Source organism: Papio anubis, chromosome 17 (genome assembly GCF_008728515.1).
Source record: "Papio anubis isolate 15944 chromosome 17, Panubis1.0, whole genome shotgun sequence".
Taxonomy (NCBI): domain Eukaryota; kingdom Metazoa; phylum Chordata; class Mammalia; order Primates; family Cercopithecidae; genus Papio; species Papio anubis.
In genome coordinates this window covers 40,975,402-40,994,047 of record NC_044992.1, presented here as the reverse complement: position 1 = coordinate 40,994,047, position 18,646 = coordinate 40,975,402, and the positions used below count along the sequence as shown (strand labels likewise).

At 44.0% G+C, this 18,646-nt stretch overlaps 1 protein-coding gene and 1 long non-coding RNA gene across 2 annotated transcripts in view; both read right to left on the bottom strand.

The window, feature by feature from the left end:
- CA10 (carbonic anhydrase 10) overlaps positions 1–18,646 on the bottom strand; it is a 524,630-nt gene that overhangs the window by 65,069 nt on the left and 440,915 nt on the right. The window lies entirely within an intron of this gene.
- Positions 13,355–17,842, bottom strand: LOC116271054. Its single transcript, XR_004179430.1, has 2 exons — positions 14,032–17,842; positions 13,355–13,709 (listed from the first exon to the last, which is right to left on the bottom strand). It is a non-coding gene; the product is annotated as an uncharacterized LOC116271054 (long non-coding RNA).

Here is an 18,646-nt window from a genome sequence, read left to right as displayed (position 1 = left end):
CCTCCTTTTCGACCACCACCGTGATGTCTCCTCCGGTCATTTATAATTGGGGCCAGGTGGCCATCTGATTTTGTTCTTTAGCTCTGGACTTGTGGTGGCATTAGGTACTTGAAGTCCTGTGGGGGTGGCCCCTCTCTGCCCAGCAGCTGCTGCCCTCTGTGGGATACTGCTTTCCTGCCTCCCTGCTGGGTCCTGCTGCTTCCTCATCACCTTGCCAGACACAGCAGATGCTGCTGCTGCTACTGTTGCTGCTTCCCATCCTTTCTGGCTGCTGTCGCTAGGTTCTCCCTAGAAACTCAGAAAATGCTCCGCTCCCTCACCCTCTGTCTGGCTGGCTCATCTGGACCCTGAAGTGAAGCAGCGTGTGCTCCAAGCCTTTCAAGGTCACTGGTCAAAGCAAGTCTTCTTCAGTTTTCACTTAGGACCAGTATCTGACAAAGAGACACCATCGTGCCCTTAATTTTCTTGTCTCCCTTCTGCTTTTCTTCCTGTTTTACTGAGGTATAATTGATAAAAGGCATTTGTGTATATTTAAGGTATACAGAATGACTTTTTAATATTTGTAGACACTGTGAAATAATCAGTCAAGTTAATTAACATATCCATCACCTCACATAGTTACCTTTTCTCTTTTTTCTTTGGTAGGAACACTTAAGATCTACCCTCATACAAATTTCAAATACACAATACAGTATTGTTAACTGTTGTCACATTACAGTACATTAAATCTCCAGAATTTATTAATTTTGCATACTGATACTGTACCCTTTGCCCAAATCTCCTAATTTGCCCCTCCTTCCAACCCCTGGTAACCACCACCTACTCTCTGCTTCTGTGAGCTTGACTATTTTAGATTCCATATATAAGACATCACATAGTATTTGCTTTTCTGTGCCTGGCTTATATCACTTAGCCTAATGTCTTCCAGGTTCATCCATGTTGCAAATGGCAGGATTTCCTTCGTTTTTAAGGCTGGATAATATTCCGTTTTCACTACCCATTCATCTGTTCATGAACATTATGTTGTTTTCATATTTTGGCTATTATGAATAAGGCTGCAGTGAACACGGGAATGCAAATATCTGTTCAGGATACAAATAGTTTATTTCCTGGGCTGAGCGTGGTGACTCACGCCTGTAATCCTAGCACTTTGGGAGGCCAAAGTGGGTGGATCACCTGAGGTCAGGTGTTCGAGACCAGTCTGGGCAACATGGTAAAACCCTGTCTCTACTAAAAATACAAAAAAATTAGCTAGGTGTGGTGGTGGGCGCTTGTAATCCCAGCTACTCAGGAGTCTGAGACAGGAGAATCGCTTGAAACCGGGAGGTGGAGCTTGCAGTGAGCCGAGATCACGCCATTGTACTCCAGTGTGGGTGACAAGAGTGAAATTCCGTCTCAAAAAAAAAATTAATTAAAAAAATTATTTCCTTTGGGTACACACCCAGAAGTGGGGTTGCTAGATAGTAAGGTAGTTTTATTTTTAATTTTTTGAGGAGCCTCCATAGTGCTTTCTAGTTTTCTTTGAACTAACCTCCTCCCTTTCTTGCAACCAGAGACACACACAGCCCCCAGGCCTACTAATTCCTGCAAATGCTTGTTTACCAGCAGGTGTCTGCTGGTCTCTCATGCCCACTTTTTGCTTAGCTTCAGCCAAGACATTTCTCCAGAGCATAACAAAAAACAGTCATCATTTTTAAAAATACAGAAAAAAATCTATTGCTTGATTGCATGTTGGTAGACTGCTGTGCCCTTTGACGGTCCAGTTCTGCATGACAAGTCTACTTGCATGTCCCGACAGATGGCCCATGGTAACGGGGCATTGCTGATCTTGTTACAGTGAAATCTATTAAATGAAAAATTCCCCCCAGCAGATGTGTATACCAGCTTCATCCCCACATGGGTATCAATCTCTTTATGAGACATTATTTTGGTGGTATTTATAAGCAGTCAGTTGTAGGATAAAGAGAGAGAGGTGACTGCTATTAGTATTAATTATAATCTCTTGCATTTAGTGCTTCATGCTTTTTCAGAAATGTTTCCACAGCTGTTCCTTTATTTGATTCTTGCAACATCCCCAAGGGGTAGACATCAGAAATGAGGGTAAAGGACGGGGGAAGGCATGCAAAGTACTTTCCTTCCTTCTTTTCAAGATGTTAGAATAAGTTTGCATCATGGTTGTGGCTAGAGGCGTGGCCATTGGATGGTAGGCCGCATGATGCTGCAGAGAGAACCAGACTTGGAATCCCAGCTCTGCCTTTGAAACAGAAGAGTGTCCTTGGAAAACTGGTGAATGTCCCAGTCAGTGAAGTAGTCTTAGCTGGGTTGCTGCAGTGGCCACCTAACAGGTCTCCCTGCTGTCCTTGTCTTGCTTCCATCTGTCTTCAGTGCAGCAGCCAGAGGGAGTGTTTTAAGTCATACTTCAGATCATATCACTGCACTGTTCACAGACCCTCCCAAAGCTCCCCACCCCACTCAGAGTAAGAGCAGAATCCTGGCAATGGATGACAAGACCCCTGGGTTTTGTCTGACGTCTTCTCTGGCCCCTTCTCCCACCTCCGTTTGCTCACACTCTGGCCACATTGGCCTCCTTGGTGCTCCTTGAACATGGCACAGTTCCATGGGCCTCAATGGCACCTGCTTCCTCTGCTGCCACATTCTTCTCCACCTGTGCTTGGCTCACGCCCTCACGGCCTTCCATCTGCTCACCTTCTCCATGAAGCCTGTCCTAACTACTCTATTCTTCCCTTGCCTGCCTAGCCTCTCCTCCTAATCCTTCTCATCTGTTCTCTGGATTGCTTTTCATGACAGCACTTACCATCGCCTAACATCCCATAAGCGGTCGTTAAGTTCCTGGGGCTACCAGAATACCACAAACTGAGGGACATGGATGGAGCTGGAAGCCATTATCCTTAGCAAACTAACACAGGAACAGAAAAGCAAACACTGCATGTTCTCAGTCATAAGTGGGAGCTGAACAATGAGAACACATGGGCACAGGGAGGGACACCACACACCCCGGAGCCTATGGGGGCGGGAGTGGAGGGAGCAGGGTGGGAGAGCATCAGGATTAAGCTAAGACATGCAGGGCTTAATACCTAGGTGATGGATGGATGGATGGATAGGTGCAGCAAACCATCATGGCACACGTATACCTATGAAACAATCTTCTATGCCTTGCACACGTATCCCAGAACTTAAAATTAAAAAAAAACAGAATAATTTTTTTTTTTCAAAAGTCTGACATCAAGGTGCTGGACGGGTTGGTTCCTTCTGGAGGCTGGGAGGGGGATCTGTTCTATGCTGTCTCCTAGCTTCTGGTGGTTGCTGGCAGTCCTTGGCATTCCTCGGCTGGCGACACCATCACTCCAGCCTCTGCCTCTGTTCTCACATGGTTGTCTTCTGTCTGTCTCCAAATGTCCCTCTTCTCATAGGACATCATTTATTGGATCAGGGCCTACCTTAATTCAGTATGACTTCATCTTAACTTGATTGAGTACATCCGCAAAGACCCTGGACCTCATTCCAAATAAGGTCACGTTCAGAGGTTCTGGGGGTTAGGACTGCAATATATCTTTTTGGAGGACTCGATTCAACCCGTAACACTCTTATTTATTTTTATTATGTTTCTTGTTTGTTGACCTCTGCTCAGTAAACTGCGAAGATTAGGACCTTCAATATATGAGCTGGTATGATCCCGTGATACTCACAAATGGCAGCTTCCTTCCCTCAAGTTCTTAATCCCCTTTAAATATTATTTATATCCCCAAATGAAAGTCTCATAATAGTTAATTCTCAATTACTCACCCATGTTTGGTAACTGGCCAAGAAAGCAATTTCACAGTCATTTGTACTGTATTGCCAGAAAAATCCTATTTTGACAAATTAGACATTCTATCAAAGTTTCTAGCTTGCATTCACATTCCGTTTACCTAGAGGCTGCCACCGTTCTACAAAAGGTTTTATGACTAGAGACAGAGTTCTGAGACACATTGTCTCCACTCAGAACCTCCTTCTGTGGACCTTGTAGTCACCATGTGTACCTCTGGCCACCCCATCCTGCCCTGGGTCTTGCCCTCAGCTTGGCACCTTACCCAGATTTCACAAGTGCTTCTCAGAATCAGCCAACCAGACTGGAGAATCTGACCCCTACCATGTGAGAGTCAGAAGGGGTCCTAAAAATCATTCCTTTATTCACTTTACAATATATTTCTTGAGCACTTATTATGTGCCAGGCATTGTGAGTTTCCTATCCTGTTCCCTTGGAACCTCACAGCACTGTGCAAGGTAGATATTATGGTCTCTGCATTCCAGATGAGAGCACAGAGGCCAAGAGCGGTTGAGAGACTTGCTGTGACTACTCAGCTAGCAGGCAGTAGATCCAGATTCAGATCTAGCATTGCCTGGATCTGGAGCCCTTTACATGACCTTGCCTTGAACTACTGGGCCCCTGCTTTTCAATCACTATCATCCTTGGTGGCACACTAGATAGCCAATAGATGGCTGATGACAGGTCATTCTTACTCTCAGGCTTGTAGAAAATTTTGCATACTAGTTGATATTTTCTCTTTTACAGAGTATCTTTACCTTTATAAGATCACTTTCACGAAGGCAGAGCAGGTGCTGTGTGATGGTGGCTTCCACCTGCACCCCAGACTCCCTCTTCTCCTTTCTCTACTTTGCCTGGAGTCCTACCATGTGCATGGCACTCACTGGCTCCCATACCTCTGGCTATCAAAGGTTCCTGCCATGGCCACCCTGGAAGGAAACCAGAGGGAGGTAGACAGGGAGATCAGGGCCCTTCTACCCTGGTTCCTGCTCTGTGAAATTGTCTCAGGCTGGCTGTGTCCCAAAGGTTCCTGGTTCTCTCAGGGATGCCAACTCTACAAGAATCTCTCCCCTTCCATTTCCTATAACCTCTACTTCCTTTTGTCTCTTTAGACCTTGGAGTAGTAACAGCCACGCTCTTTCTATCTCTGGGTTAGTACATTATCTCTGGTGGCTCCCTTACCCAGGCCTTTGGGAATGGTCTTTTTGTAATATATTCTCCTCAAATAATTCAATTTGGCGTGTTCTGTGTGTATCCTGCTGGGAGGTTGTATACAAATCACTGTGCCCATTTAGCAGAGAAGGAGACTGAAGCTCAGGGAGGCTAAGTGTCTTTCTCTAGGTTGTATTGTGGAGAAAGCGGCTGACTAGGGACTTGAATGAGGTCCCTAGTTTCATGCTCTGATGGAAAAGAGGAATGTCCAATTGGCCTGAGATAAGCCTTTGGTAAAATGTACTGTACATAATAGGTAATCAATAAATGTTGGCTGATGACAAACATGTTTTATTTGTTCATTAGTATAGTGATTACATTCTAAATAACTCCAACAAGGAAGTCAGCACATTTTGAATATCATTGTCTTTCCATGATAATATCTTTCCATGGAAAGATAATGATATTCCAGACTGGGAGTATCCCTAGCAGATCTGAGTCTGTGTATTGGCCCTGGGGTGGGCAAGCCCCTTAGACTCTATGGTCTCATTCTTTTTGTTTACAAAATTGAGATAAGGCCTCATTCTCTCCCCACCCCACCCCACCCCATCCCATATTGTTTTGAGAATAAAATGAGAGGATGTGTGTCAAGGGTGTATTTTGGCAATAGTCTCTGAGCCGTTTTCTGAGCACCTCCATACTGTTGACACTCAAGATAATATTTCATCAGCATTCCATTCAGGGTCCTCCCTTAATGAGGTGTGTGATGTACAAGAGTCGTGGGGTGGCGAAGGATGGGCTCCTGAGGAAACACTTAGGAAACTGGGCTTTCTGCCATTAAAGGAGACAAACCTTTGTGGTGACCTAATTAAAGTTTTTAAAATTCAATTTGGACAGTTAGCAAGCTAGGCTCCTTTCCAGGAAAAATAAGGAGTCAGTGCATGACCTAACCAGTCCCGGGCTGCTTGCCATTCCAAACAACTGCAGTAAGTTTATCACCTTCTTTCAGGGACTGAGGTTCCCAGGCACAGACTTGGATAAGGAAGGATGTCCTGTGGGGTCACACTGATGCTGTGGCCCAAGAGTGGTTGCCATGACTCGAGAAAGGTTATGAAGTATGGTTTTCACTAAAGGAAAAATGATCTATTTCGATTGTTTCTATGGAAGCTTGCGGATTATAAAAAAGTATCCTTTCAAATCTACCCATCCATGTACCTAGCCATCAATCCATCCATCCATTCAGCCATCCATCAATGCATGCATGCATCTATCATTCATTCATTCATCCATCATCCAGCCATCATCTATCCATCTATTTGCCTATTCTTCCAGCCATTTATTCACCCATCTCTGTATTCATCCATCCAACACATACTGAGTTGCTACTCCCGCCAAACACTGGAGATTCTATACTAAATATGACACAATCAATACTTTGAAAGAGCCCAGGCTTCATGTAAATGCACATAACTGAAACAATGGTTACAAGCACAAGGCGTGAAGTCAAAAGACCTTGGTTTGAGAGTTGACTTTGTAATTTAAGCAGCCCTGTGGTCTTGGGTTTCTAGGCCATATTTTTCATCCATAAAATAATGTAGCTGAACTCAAGGAATGTTCTCTATGATCTCTTCGTGGTCAGATATGCTAAGATTCTCTGTCCAAGCAAATTCAGTGCAAGATGAGATCATCATGTGAGTGCAGACAGTGCAATAATCTAGTCAGTGGTCTCCTCTGTCCACCTTGCCCATCCACTCTATCTTCTGTCTTCTACAGTGCAGGCAGAATCACCTTTTCAAAAGAAAATCTATCACAGCCGGGTGTGGTGGCTCACACCTGTAATCCCAGCACTTTGGGGAGGCTATGGTGGTGGATCACCTGAGGTCAAGAGTTCAAGACCAGCCTGGCCAACATGGCAAAACCCCATTCTCTGCTAAAAATACAAAAATTAGCCTGATGTGATGGCATGCACCTGTAATCCCAGCTATCAGGGAGGCTGAGGCAGGATAATTGCTTGAACCTGGGAGGTGGAGGTGAAGGTGGAGGTTGCAGTGAGCCAGGATCATACCCTTCCACTCCAGCCTGGGCAACAGAGTGACTCCGTCTCAAAAAAAAAAAAAAAAGAAAAGAAAAGAAAATCTGTCACATCTTTCTTTTCATTCATCCCTGTAGTGGTGTAGTGGTGGATTCTATTCCTCTTTGGCTAAAGATCAACATTCTTAAGGAAGGTCTTTGCAGCTCTTCCCAATTCTCCAGCTCATTTTGTATTAAGCCTTGACTTGCTTACTTTGCTCCTTAAACTTGCTATGTTCCCTCTTATTACAAGGCTTCCGTGTGGACCACTTGTACCTTTCCCCATCTTCTATCCTGGGAGAACTGCTCATCCTTCAGATAGCAGCCTACTCACCATTTCTTCAGGGACACTTTCTCTCACCTCCCAGGTAAGGCCTGGCTCCTATATATATACACATAGATCTATGTTTCTTCCTTTTAGAGCACAAACCTCAACCCTTAACCCTAGCAGAGGGGTCCTTAGTTAACATCTCACTGCCCTACCAGCCTACCAGCCTCATGGGAGAAGGAACTGGGTCTAGTTTGCTCACTACTGCACTCCCTAAAACAGCGCTTGGCACATAGAGGGCCCTCAGCAAGCATTTTTCTGAACAAACATGGAGAATATGGTGAGTGCCCTAGGCTGACAAATATGAATTCCTCACACCTGGAGATGAGGACAGGAAATAGCATCCTTATTGGGGTAATTCACTTGAAAAAAATGCTTCAAAAGAAAGCCACCTATATGTTGCAAATTCACAGCACATAAGAGCAAGGTGCTCTCTAAACCCCATCAGGTAGCCCGGGGTGTCTCTCAAACCTAAGGGGGAGGACACTTTTGAACCAAAATGGATGTAACAATAGCTGTGAAGCCACTGCTGAGCTGTTGACGGAGGGTATAGGTGACAGGGAGAGATGGAGAAAACAAAAGGCCAGACAGACAGAATTTGACCAAGGGTCTCTGCCACTGTGCAAGGTAGGAGTAGTTTTTCTGTCTAGAATGTTGGTTAAATAGTTGAAAAAGCCCTAGAGGAAAAAGAACAATCCGTAGTTGTTCTTGAATGTGGTTAAAAAGCATTTTGAGTAGGAATCTGTGTAGCACAGTGGTTGAGGGCGTGTCAGACAGGCCTGGTTGAAGTCATAGTTCCAGCACTGAGTAGCTGTGCAGTGCTGTGCAAGTCACTGTGCTCTGAGCCTCAATTTCCTCATTTATGGGGATAATGGTATGCTTACCATTGGGCTGTTGGAAGAGGAAATGGAGTATGTAAGCTCATGCTTAACACAGGGCCTGGCCTACACTCAGGGCTCTTAAGTGAAAGCTGTTGCCAGTGAGATGAATTACTTTGTTATAATTCTGTGCTCACCTAACTGTCTGTCTGGTCTGCATTTGATTCCTGAGTAAACCCATTTGCCAGAAATGGGCTCTCATGGAACCTGTTCCTTTAGGTGGCTCTAAACCTTGACTCCTCTCTTTTTCTCCACAGCATACCAAGTATAGCAGCAACTTGCATTGGCTCTCCTTTCAAAATGCATGCAGAACCCAGTTGCTTCTCTCTCCTTTTGCTGCTACTGCCCTGGTTCAAGCTGTCAGTATCTCTTTCCCAGATGACTGTAGTGGCCTCCTAATAGGCCTGCCTGCTGGGGCCTTTACCCTCTATGGTCTCCTCTTGGCTAACAGCCAGAAAAAACCTGCTAAAAGCTAAATCAGATCATGCCACTCCCCTGCTTGAAGACCTCTGATGGCCCCTATCACACTTAGAAGAAAACCCATATCCAGATCCAGTTCCCCGAAACCTTCAGGATTGTACATCAGCCAACTTTTTTGATCCTATGCACTCTCTCCTAACACATAGGTTCAAGCTACAGTGGTCCTGCCACACACCAGGCACACTCCTGCCTGAGGGCCGGAAGCCTCTCTACCTAGAAACTTGCAAGCTGGCCTTTCCATCTCCTTTAGGTCTTTGTTCACATGTCACATTCTAGCTGAGGCCTTCCCTGACTGCCTCATTTAACACTGCAATCCCCACCCTACACTGGACGCCTTTTCCCATAACTCATCTCCTACTTTATTTTACCCACAGCACTTGTCACTGTTTGATCCTTGTATATTTTACATATTTGTCTGTTGTCTGTCTCTCCCACTAAGTTCCATTACAAAAGAGTTTTTGTTCTTTTTTTGTTCCCTGTTGTTCCTCGGTGCCTAGATTCTCATAGAAGCAACATGCTAGGTGCTTAATAAATATTTATTATGTGAATGAATGGTCAGTACACTTCTTGGGGTGAAGCTTTATTTGTATGCTCAGAAACTGTCCTGGCTTATAAGGTTAGTGTGGGCCAGGCTCCCTGAGCATTCTCTTTATAGAGATTCTGCTAAAATCAAATTTCTGAATCCTCTGGACTACAGAGTCAGTCTGGGACCTTAGATGTCCCTGATACCCAGCTTAAGCTTTAGGCACTGTGACACATATTTGCAATGGTGGAGAATGAGTCAGACTCTGATAAGATATAAATATTTGGCTACTCACCTCCTGAAGGTGAATTAGCTCTCACAGGTTACCAGAAATATCTCTGTGTCCTCTGAAGCCAAAACACACTTGCTGACGTGCATTAATAGCCAAAATGATAGGAAATGGCAGAGTCTGCCATTATTCATCCACTTTCCAGGGAAGGAAAGAGGATAAATTTATTATATAAGTATGAATTAACACAGGCATTGTGCCTGCTGAGCAGGTGTGCAGGGAAGGAAAGGGGATGAATGTGTGTGTGTGTGTGTGTGTGTTTCTCTCATGTTCCTGTCCTTAATCAGGAAAATGGAATCCCTTCTGGAATACCTCATGGCCAAATTTGAAGTTGTACCCTTTTTTTCTGTTTTAGAGAATAGTGGTTTGGTTTTTACAGAAAAACTGGAGGCAGCTCTGAGTAAGAGAAACACGGCGGTGGTGATTCCCAGAACTCGTCAGGCTTCTCCAAGTTGGGACATGTGTTGGTCAAAGGATGAGCTGCCGGCAATTCATGATGAAGACACTTGAGCGGATAAGACACTCATGGAGACATTTAAGGTAGGACACCAACCCAGGAAGGATCTGGAAGTAGAAGCGAGTGGAAGATGGCACTAAAAGTGGAAGAAAATCATGAAAGACGTGATCTCTCCTTGCTGCTTCAGTGATTACAAGTGGTCTCCAGCAGTCCTTCCAAGCGGATTCTATTGAAGACCAGCATATTATTTAAATACTTCTCTTAGGAGCTTCGAAAGGTGAGAGAGTGAATAGAGAGGGAAAGAAAAGAGCTCTCATGCCTCCACTGTGCCTTGGCACTGGGTGGGGAAGGCACAAGTGCTGGGTGGCTAAGCATTGACTTGCTGCTCTGATGGCCATGCTGAAGGGACACATGGAAGGGGAGGCGTTGAACACTTAGACTTTCACAGAATTTTCAATATCAATATGCAACTTGTGATAGGTTGTAGTTAAATAAATTTGTTGTTGTTTATTAAAACTTTTTGAATCCTCATGTTGAGGAACTCAAAGTAGAAAATAATGTCTGTAGAGCAAGTATACTTTTCCCCAGGTGTGCTGAGGGGCAGCTCTTATCAAGTGAAGTATACTATCAAAAATACTAACTTGGACTCTGTGATGGTTAATGTTGAGTGTCAACTTGATTGCATTGAAGGATGCAAAGTACTTCTCCTGGGCATGGCTGTGAGGGTGTTGCCAAAGGAGATTAACATTTGAGCCAGGGGACTAGGAGAGGCAGACCCACCCTCAATCTGAGTGGACACCAACCAATCAGCTTCCAGCACGGGTAGAATAAAGCAGGCAGAAGAACATGGAAGGACTAGACTTGCTGCGTCTTCTGGCCCTCATCCTTCTCCCGGGCTAGATGCTTCCTGCCCTTGAACATTGGACCTTCAGTTCTTCAGCTTTTGGACTCTTGGACTTACACCAGTGTTTGCCAGGGCCCTTCAGCCTTCAGCCTTCAACCACAGACTGAAAGCTGCACCTGTAAGCTTACCAGCTTTTGAGGTTTGGGACTGGGACTGGCTTCCTTGCTCCTCAGCTTGCAGACAGCCTATTGTGGGACTTCACCTTGTGATTGTGTGAGTCAATACTCCTTAATAAACTCTCCTTCATATATACACCTATCCTATTAGTTCTGTCCCTTTAGAGAACCCTGACTAATACAGACTCTAAGGGCAGAAACTCATTCATTCATTTTATTCATTCATATATCCATCTATTCATTTACTTGCTCATCTAGCAAATATATTTTGAGCACTTGCTACGTATTGGGCAGATGTCCTGATACAGAAGTCAACAAGATGAACAAATCCTCTCTTGAAGCTTGAATTACAGTGGGGAAGACAAACAATAAATAAAAAATAGAAAAGATAACTTTAGAGAGTGATGAGTACTGTAGAGATAATGAAATCAGTGAGTGATATAGAGCTCCAGGGGTTAGAGTTCAGGCTCCTTCAGATAGGATGATTAGGAAGGCTTCTCTGGGAAGAGATCTTGGTGCTGAGACCTGAACAATGGGAGGACCCAGCCACGACATTAAAAGTGATGACTACAACCCGGGGAAGTGCATCCTCCATATCAACGGGGAGTTTTTTTTGAGACGGAGTCTCGCTTGTCGCCTTCTCGTACTGGAGTGCAGGGTCGGATCTCTCTAAAGCCATTGTAAGCTCTCACTTTCCTGGTTACAGCGCGATTCTCCTGCCTCCCAGCCTCCCTTGGCAGCTGGGACTACAGGCATGCCTCTGCCACCTCGCTAAGTTTCCTTTGAATTTTTAGTAGAGACGTGGCTCTGCCTGTGTTAGCCAGTATGGTCTCGGACCTCCTGACCTCATGATCCGCCCGTCTCGGCCTCCCAAAGTGCTGGGATTACAGGCTTGAGCCACCGCACCCGGCCTCACCTGGGAGTTTTTAAAAATAGATAGTGGACCCCACCTCCAGAGGTTGAAATTTAATTGACCTCAAGATAAGGCTTAAAATTATTCTAACGTGCAGCCAGGGTTGCAAACCAACCTAGACTAGAAGTGGAACTTACTAGACAGAATAGCACATGCAAGTGTCCTAAGGTAGGGAATGGCTTGGAGTGTTCCCAAGGGAGAGAGAAGGTAGGTATGGCTGGATGGGAATGACTGAATTAGATGGAGGTAAGAAACAAATCTGGAGAGAGTCAGGGATTGTATTCACTTAGGTGAGCTGGTGAGCATGTCACAGATCTAGAGCTGGACCCCACAGAAGTACACAGAAAACAAGAGCTCCTTGCTACATGCAGTGGCACTGTCTTGTGAGGAGCCAGGGAGTTGGAATGGGTGGTAGGGAGAAACCCCACACATTTCACTTCTTCAGTGTCATCACCCAGCAAACTAATCTGAACTGCAGAATTTCTCTGGTGAGCAGTCGCCTGTTTTCCGGGGTGATCAATCTATGAAAAGTTTCCAAATTGTGTTAAAACTGCCAGTTTCTCGACAAACAGCACAGAGTGTGCTTTCCAGGGAGAAAAGTTCAATAATTAAAATGAGTCAGCACTGAAGAACTGGAGGGTGGTTTGATCTAGTTTAGCAGCCGACGTTTTCTTAGCAGAAAAATGCAATATCCATAATACATTATTTTGTGCTGAACAGAAGTCAACTAGAACAGAATTGTCTCAAGAGGGACCAAAGTCAGCTTGCCAGAAAATATTTTTGAAGGCAGCAGAAAACTTGGTCTTCAAAAGCTGAAGTTGGGGAGCGGTCGAGGGGCCATGTCTCAGGTGCCCGCTGGCTGGAGGAGCTCCCTGAGCTGTTTTGACAGGGACTCCCCTCTCGCTCTCTCCAGAGCAATTCTAAAGGCCAGATAAACACAACACCCAGGTTGTCTGAATATCTAGAGTTTAGAAGCCTGACTTCTCACCACCAGCAGAAAGACCTACTCGATATTGGGCAGCTCTTATTCTAGGGACTAAATTTTCCTTTGCCTGGGGTGTTAACACAGAAGGTGGGAGTTTGGGGGTAATTTTTTTTTGTTTTTCTGAGAAAAGAAGAGTGGTTAAAGGAGAAAATCATTTCCTCTGGGTGGTAAGGGTCCCTGCAAAACATCCCCCAACTGAGTTTCCAGGAAGAGTGAAAACTGCCAAAGCTGAAAGTGGTTTGGCTCGGAGTCTAAGTCCCAGCCAGAGGTTGCACGTCCTCCCTGTACCTGCAGCACAGTCTCTTCCTGGGGCTGGCTCTGCGATTTCAAGAACATAGAGAAATTGGCTCTCTTTTGGCCTCCTGAAGTTCATGCAATCATGGGGCCAACTAAATTTGTGTTAGATTATGCCAAAGACTGAACAACATTTTGCTTTTTTTTTTTTTTTTGCTTCACTGACAATAGTCCAAGAGAGGAGGCCTTCAATTAGAATAGCAGAAAATACTGATTAGAATCAATCAACACCTCTAGAAGTTTAAACACTTAAGTTAATTAAACGGTTCAGTAAACTTGAAGCGAAACTTGCAAACAGAAAACACGATGTACAAAAGGATGCTTAGATTTTTAAAAAACAGATAATTATCCAACAAGCTCAACATCAACCTCACCAAAGGCTCTGTGAAAATGATCAGGCAGGCAGTACATTAATTTTCAATGCAACTCACACTTAGGTTCATATCACTACTCAAAAGCAAAAACTCATGACTCCTATCAGTGGGTGTGACGTCCTCACAAAAAAATTGGTTTCGGGCCGGGCGCGGTGGCTCACGCCTGTAATCCCAGCACTTTGGGAGGCCGAGGCGGGTGGATCACAAGGTCAGGAGATCGAGACCATGGTGAAACCCCGTCTCTACTAAAAATAGAAAAAATTAGCCGGGCGCAGTGGCGGGCACCTGTAGTCCCAGCTACTCGGGAGGCTGAGACAGGAGAATGGCGTGAACCCGGGAGGCGGAGCTTGCAGTGAGCCGAGATTGCGCCACTGCACTCCAGCCTGGGCGACAGAGCAAGACTCCGTCTCAAAAAAAAAAAAAAAAAAAAAAAAAAAAAAACCTCACAAAAAAATTGGTTTCGAGATATACTATTAGGAAACTGGCAATGCACCTGTTGTATTTTAGTAGTCCTGAATATTTTAAGAGATGACTGTTTCCTTACCCTCAGTACAAACAAAATCCTGCAAAGACAGATCTTGCTGGTTTTATTTAATTTTAGGAGAAGGCCCAATCTGAATGAATGAAAACATGAAATACAGATTTTTTTCAGACACTAAAAATTTGTAACTCTTCTGCTGCAAAATGAAGTCAATCTAGATGTCTTATGTTGGGTTCCTTTAGACACAGCCTGTGATGGAGAGTCTAATTCAAGTACTTTCCTGATGATATGGTCCCCGGAAAAGTGGAAGGAGGAAAGTGGGACAGAGTTGAAACAAATATCAAAGCAAAGCTTTTGACTTGCCTGCAGATTGCTTCAGTCTGAGCCCATAGGAAGGCGCTGGAGTATGAATCTCACAACAAAAGTAGTTCCACCTGAGGCAAGAAGATCAGCCTCTGATGCCCCTTGGCATGTATCTATTAGTCATGGGCTGTGGGCTTCTGCTGGGGGTGACGTGGGAATGTGGGAGCGTAGCCTGTTGAGCAATTAGCAGAGGGCAATCCCCCAGGAAAAGTGGTGGCTGTGAGGTGTGATCAGACAAAGTCACAGCTGCTGGGGGAGAGGGACAGTGGCTACCGGATGGGATCTGGGCAGGAAGTCTACATGACTGGACCAAGGAACTTCTGCCTCATAGAGATTGTTGAGTGATCTTAGGCAAGATGAAAGTTGTCTTTGATAAACAAGCCTATTCTAAAGTGAGAGCTGCCCCAGGCTCCAGACACTATCTTGTTCACTTCTGAATATAATGAGTCATCAACAAATGTGTGTTAAATGAATGGCAAACAGATCACTTGCAGTGTCCACTGAACATGATGCAGCTTCCATGCCCTTTCTACACATTTCACAAATACCCACTGAAGATGAAGCAATAACTGCGACTTGAGGTTCAGTCCCATCAGAAGACAGGGGTTGAGCCCTTGTGTATTTTTTCATTAGGAATGAGGTCTTGTACCTCAGTTGTCCAATCTTTAAAATAGGGAAATATCACAACATGACAGGGCTTTTGTTAGGATTAGGAGAAATGGCACATGAATATACTTAGTAATTTAGCTTTTTCTCATGAAATGTTTTTCTTTGGCAGAAAGGCTGAAGTGCAGGAATAGAGACATTTAAAGCTAAAGGATTAGAAACCTCTAATAATAAAAATTTACTCTGTAAAGATAAAGCAATACTGGAACTGTGCGGTAAAGTCAATAGGCACCGGGGATTGATATTGATCTACAGAATACACTTGTAGGAATGAAGCTACTCCATAAAGCCAGGCACATTGAGAGTGAGCATCTCATTGTTTTATCTCCCAATATAGTCTGCAGGTCAGGCTCTGAACTCTTCTTAACTAGAAAGATGGTGAGTTGCAAATAAAACAGGTGTTGGCCATTAATGAGGTCTCTATGCACAACACTTACTATACTCCCTCTCAGACTATGTGGAATGATTTCTCTTTGTGGGGGTTTGCCAAAAACAAAGTAACATTGCCTACCACCTTCCTTCCATAAAGGCAGGAGGAAGGTGAGTGGCTTTGTCTGCACAGGACACAGAGCTGCAGGAACTCTGTGACTTGGTGTTCCCACTGTCTGATGATCTGTCGTGTCCTCAGCTATCTGTGGGTCTAGAGCAGAAGATCATCACAAAAACTCAGCCAAACAGTAAATTGGAGGTGAGGTTTTCACCAGGACCGTGAAGACTTCATTTGTTTGATCGGGTAACTTCCCAAGAAAGTGTTTTCCTACTTTAGAGATCCGGAATGATTGGGAGCTGCTACTCAAGATGATCTTACACACTGAATGGTTTGAGCATCATTCTTACCATTGATTAAGGGACTGGATCAATGGCTGGACTTCAGGCATGGTCAGAAGGAGAAAGGAGCCTATGATTGGCCATTTCTTGGCTGGGTCATGACCACAGCAAGGGCATAGATGTTTAACAGGCAGTGTGAGGTTACTATTAGAAATATGCATTTCTGAACCCATCAATGATGTCTAGTGGGGACAACGGGAGGACCTAAGGACAATAGTGATGGTAAGTCATTTGAGAAAAATAGGGCCTGAAAAAAATACAAATTTTGGCTCTATATCTTTTGAAAAATATCACTCCCTAGTTGTCACTTAAGCCTAGGACCAAACACGAGCTTCTCTAATCACTAGGCTTACTTATTAGAGCAAAGAGTAGAATGCGGGTACAAGCATCTGTTGTTATCTTGCCCAGCATCTATTTATCCCTCTTCCCTTGGTAACAGCACCCTTCCTTTCATTTGCAAAACTGTGCCTCCTGCATTTCCATATGGCCCTGGGGGATATCAATCCCAGTACCCTGCTCCTGGGTGTGTCCATGACCTTACAGGTTGGCCAGACTCAGTCTCCCAGGAATCTGAATTATAAGTGGAGTGAAATATGAATGGAAGGTGAATGAAGACAAGTCAGTTTGATGGCAGTGCTCAGAAAGAATGAATTGGAGATCCCTGGTACTGACCTGATGTTCCTGGCCTTTTGTGGTCCTTGATTCTACGAGTTACCTAGTATTCTCTCAAATAAACTAATCCTTAAATTAACTAGAGTGGCTTTCTTCTTCTTATAGTCAAAGAACACTGAGTGTTCAGTGTAAGGGGCCATGATGCCCCTAAGGAGAGAAAGGCCAGTCTTTCTCTTGCTCTGTCTGTATATGTGTGCATTTGTGCTGGTATAAGCACTGACACCAGTTCCTGAGGCCTCTACAAAAGGTACTTCAGGCCCCTTTTCAATTTGAGAGGCAGGGTGTGATATTATATGTGACCATCCATCTCTTTCTTAAAGAGGTACAGTCTCATAGGGGATAGGTTTTGCATAGATTTTGCAATCCATAAAAAATTGAGTTTGACTGCCAGTTCCAACATTTTCAATTTGTGTAATCTTGGGCACATTCTGTATCCTTTCACCTTTGTCACCTGTAAAATGGGTACACTAATACCTATCTTTTCACAGGGGTTTGAGAGATTTAAGGCAATGTATAAAAAGGGCCAAGTATTGTGACTTGCACTAGAAAAATAATTTCCTTCCTCCCTCTGGAGCTCTTTGGGAGGTGGGCTGGGGTCCTCATCACTATGGTTATTTTACAGGGTTGGACCTTCTCCAGATACCTGATGAGGCCACATTCAGGTGGGTCGGTAGAGACACACTGTGGTTTCAAACATGGGAGATGTGACTGAGAAGGCGATGATTGCTCTTGCTAAGACAATGGACTTCGATGGTGATGGGAGAAGCTTAGTTGAGATGTAAGCAAGGATGTGCTCAGATGGAGAGAGAAGAAGGAATCACAGATACAAGAAATCTGCAGAACTTCAATTTTTAAATCTACACCTATGTGTGATGATTTCAGTTTGTTTCCTAAGGAGATAGTGGGCAGGGAGGAATTAAAAATCACGGCTCTTCCTTCACATTTGTGATTCTGGCTAAATAGGTGCTCATTATTCAGAGAATGAAAAAAATAGCAGAGCCTGGTAACACAAGAGCCCTTTTCTCAAATTATCAGTACTTTATAAGAGTTCTAGCTTTTCAATAATCATAGTTCTTATAGCTTCATGTTCTCACGTTCTAAGTTTATTGTGGTGAAAAGAACAAAATAAGGGAGGATTAAAACATTTTTGGGGAGAAGTTTCCAAGTAATTAAAAAAAATTTCCTTTTTAAAAATTTTTGTGGGTAAATAATGCTTGTATATATTTTTGGGGTACATGAGATGTATTGATACAGGCATGCAATATGAAATCACAAAATGGGGAATGAGGTATCCATCCCCTCAAGTATTTACCGTTTGTGTTACAATCCAATTACACTATTTTGGTTATTTTAAAATGTACAATTAAGTTATTTTAAAATGTACAATTTATTATTGACTATTGTCATCCTGTTGTGTGATCAGATGGTAGTCTTGTTCACTCATTCTTTTTTGTTTTTTTTCAGACAGAGTCTCGCTCTATTACTCAGGCTGGAGTGCACTGATTCAATCTCAGCTCACTGCAACATCTGCCTCCTAGGCTCAAGCGATTCTCCTGCCACAGCCTCCAAGTAGCTGGGATTACAGGCCCATACCACCACGCCTGGCTAACTTTTGTATTTTTAGTAGAGACGGGGTTTCACCATGTTGGCGAGGCTGGTCTTGAACTCCTGACCTCAGGTGATCCACCCACCTCGGCCTCCCAAAGTATTGGGATTACAGGCATGAGCCACCGCGCCTGGTCCTCATTCTTTCTAATTATCATTTTTTGAATCCATTAAAAATTCCCACCTCCCCTCCAGCCCCTACTACCCTTCCCAGACTCTGGTAATCATCCTCCAAGTAATTTGATTCAGAATTTTGTGTTTGTTTTCCTAAATCAATAAATACTACACAATACACTGTGAAAATGGCTACTACTTTCTTTCTTTTGCTCCCCACCTGGAGACGGTCCCCTGGGTCACCTTACTCAGCAATTCTCTCTCTAGATTTGATCCAGCAAATGAGATTGAGTGATATATTATAGAGTCTTTAATCATTTTCAAGGGA